Source organism: Orycteropus afer, unplaced genomic scaffold (assembly GCF_000298275.1).
Source record: "Orycteropus afer afer isolate SDZICR_OR568_19922 unplaced genomic scaffold, OryAfe1.0 scaffold00026, whole genome shotgun sequence".
NCBI classification, from domain to species: Eukaryota; Metazoa; Chordata; class Mammalia; order Tubulidentata; family Orycteropodidae; genus Orycteropus; species Orycteropus afer.
Window position 1 is genome coordinate 12,622,284 of NW_006921613.1, and position 3,890 is coordinate 12,626,173.

The window sequence follows — 3,890 nt, forward strand, 5'->3', positions numbered from 1 at the left end:
CCCATAGAGTTGGATCTGACTAATAGCGACTACAGAAGTAGGTTTGCCCAACCTTCCTTCTGAGGAGTGGCTGATGGGTTTGACCCGACAGCCTTCTGGTTATCAGTCAAGTGCCTTAGGCACTATGCTACCAGAGCTCCTCATAGAGATACTGCCTCGGAAATCCAACAGGGGGTTGCTATGAGTCGGGTCCGACCCAACGACACATAACAACAACAACAACAAGTCAAAGAGTTATTTATTAACTTCCTAATGCCTAAGGCACTTGACTGCTTACCAGAAGCCTGGCGGTTCAAACCCACCAGCCACTCCTCAGAAGGAAGGTTGGGCAATCTATTTCCGCAGTGATACTGCCTCTGAAAACCAAGGAGGGGTCGCTATGAGTCGGGTCTGACTTGAGGGCACATAACAATGAAAACAATGTATTCAAAGCACTGTGGGTACAGTATAGAAGATTATGAAATTAATGAACCCCTACTGTGTCCTAGGTGCTACTGTTGCTGTTAGGTGCCATCCAGTCCATTTTGACTCATAGTGACACTTTGTACAACAGAAGCACTGCCCAGGTCTACGCCATCCTCACAACTGTTGCTATGCTTTAGCCTATTGATGCAGCCTCATTGTCAATCCATCCCATTGAGATTCTTCCCCTTTTTAGCTGACTCTATTTTACCAAGCATAATAACATTCCCCAGGAACCACCCCTTCCAGATACATGAGCAAAGTACATGAAATCTGGTCATTCTTGCTACTAAGAAACATTCTGGCTGTACTTATTCCAAGGTAGATTGGTTTCTTTTTCTGGCAGTCAATGGATTATTCAACAATCTTCAATAACTCCATAATTCAAATGCAGCAATTCTTCTGTGGTCTTCCTTATTCATTGCAACTTTAAGATACATATGAGGCTATTACAAAGACAATGACTTGGGTTAGGTACACATTAGTCTTCAAAGTGTCATCTTTGGTCTTCAACATTTTAAAGAGGTCTTTTGCAGCAGATTTGCCCAAAGCAAAAATCTTTGATTTTGTCACTGCTGCTTTCAAGGGTGCTGATTGTGGATCCAAGCAAAATGAAATCCGTGACTTCAATCTTTTCGCATTTATCATTCTGCTGCTTATTGGTCCAGTTGTGAGGACTTTGGTTTTCATTAACTTTGAAGTATGATCCATACTGAAGTCTTTGATGTTCGTCAGTAAATGTTTCAAGTCTTCTTCACTTTCAGCAAGCAAAGTTCTATCATCTGCATATTGCTGGTTGTTATTGAGTCTTCTTCTGATCCTGACACTGCTTCCTTCTTCATGTAGTCCAGTTTCCTGGATTATATGTTCACCATATAAACTGAATAAGTATGATGAAAGGATACAACCCTAAATCACAACTTTCCTGATTTTAAACCATGTAGCATTTCCTTTTTCTATTCAAACAACTGCCTCTTGGTCTACATACAGGTTCCTCTTGAGCACAAGTAAATATTTTGGAATTCCCATTCCTCACAATGCTGTCCATAATTTGTTATAATCCAAACAGTTGAGTGCCTTTTCACAGTCGATAAAACACAGGTAAACATCTGTTCTGGTTTCCTAGTGCCACTGTGAGAAGAATATACCACAAATGGGATGGCTTAAACAAACAGGAGTTTATTCTCTAAAGTTTGGAGGCTTTAAGTTCGAGTTCAAAGTGCCAGGCTTTAGGGGCTGGGTGAAAGCCCCTCAACCTTGGGCTTCAATTCTGCTTTCTGCTTCTGGCCCACTGAAGCTAGAGGCTTTTCTTCACTCAGACAGCTGTTGGCTGCTGAGACTGACAAGCCCAAGGTTGACAAGTAAAAAGGCACAGTTCTGATGTTACCAAACCAAACTTGTTACTAAGGCCGCTAATTCAAGTCATTAAAGGTCCCAAGGTCAGCAGAGCATGGCAGGCTGCTGAACAACAACACAGCTGCATGCAGTGTTCAAGTATGCCATAAGCTGGAAACCATTCCCCAGGACTTCTCCTTATATACAGGAAGCAGACTACATCTCTAAGGCAGCTAGCTGCTCAGCTGCTTACAGTAGATTCCACCATGGAGTTGATTGCCAGTCTCATCATGGGGAATACCACATCCAGCTGCCCAGCCACTCAACCAAGCCCAGCCAAGTTGACACACAAACTTAACTACCACAATATCTTTCTGGTATTCTTTTCTTTCAGCCAAGATCCATCTGACATCAGCACAGATATTCCTCATTCTACATTCTGTTCTGAATCCAGTGTGGATTTCTGGCAATGCCATGTCTATGTACTAACTGCAACTGTTTTTGAATTATTTTCAGCAAAATTTTACTTGCATATGATATATATATTTTTATATATATATATAATTTCCATATTCTATTGGATCACCTTTCTCTGGGATGGGCACAAATATGGATCACTTCTAGGCAGCTGACCAGGTAGCTGTCTTCCAAATTTCTTGGCATAGATGAGTGAGAACTTCCAGCATTGCATCCACTTGTTGAACCGTCTCAAGGGTATAACATCAATTTCTAGAGCCTTGCTTTTTATCAATTCCTCCAGTGCAATTTGGACTTCTTCCTTCAGTCTATCAGTTCTTGATCATATACAACCTTCTGAAAGGGTTGAACATCGAACAATTCTTTTTGGTAGATTGATTCTGTGCATTCCTTATATCTTCTATGATGCTTCCTCCATTGTTCAATATTTTGCCCATAGAATCCTTTAGTATTGCCACTTGAGGCTTGACTTTTCCTTCACTTTTTTCAGCTTGAGAAATGCTAAGCATGTTTTTCCCTTTTGATTTCTCAACTCCAGGTCTTTGCACATTTTATTATAAAACTTTATCTTTTCAAGTCTCCCTTTGAAATCTTCTGTTCAGCTCTTTTACTTCATTCCTTTAGCTACTCTTCATTTAAGAGCAAATTTCAGAGTCTCCTCTGTCATCTATTTTGTTCTTTTCTTTCATCCTTATCTTTTTCATTACCATTTGCTTTCTTCATGTATGATGTCCTTGATGTCATCCCACAACTTATCTGGTCTTTGCTTGCTGGTGTTCAATGTGTCAAATCTATTCTTCAGATGTACTCTAAATTCCAATGAGATATAGTCAAGATCATATTTTGGCTCTTGTAGACTTCTTTCAGCCCATTTTCTTCAGCTTCAACTTAAACTTGTCTAAGAGCAACTGATGGTCTCTTCAATACTGGGTCCCTGACCTTGTTCTAACTTATGATATTGAGATTCTCCCTCATCTCTTTCCACAGATGTACTTTATTTGATTCCTGTGTATTCATCTGGTGAGGTTCATCTGTATAGTCACCATGTATGTTGTTGAAAAAAAGTATCTACAGTGAACAAGATATTGGTCTTGTAAAAATCTACCATGTGACCTCCAAAGTCATTTCTATCACGAAGGGCATATTTTCTAACTACTGATGCTTCTTTGTTTCCAACTTTTGCATTCCAATCACCGGTAAGTATCAATACATTCTGACTGCATGCTTGGTCAATTTCAGACTGCAGAAATTGGTAAAAATCAATTTCTTCATCTTTGGCTTTAGTAGATGGTGTGTAAATTTAAATAATAGTGGTACTAACTGGTCTTTCTTGTAGGCTTATGGATATTATCCTATCACTGACAGCATTGTACAGATGTTGAAATTTTTTTTTTTTAATGATAACTGTGACACTATTCTTCTTTGTCATTCCTGCTATAGTAGACCATATGATTATCCAATTCAAAATGGCCAACACCAGTCCATTTCAGCTCATGAATGCCTAAGATACTGATCTTTATCAGTTCCATTTCATTTTAGACAACTTCTAATTTTCCTGGGTTCATATTTCACACATTTCACATTCTAATTATTAATGGATGTCTGCAGTTGTTTCC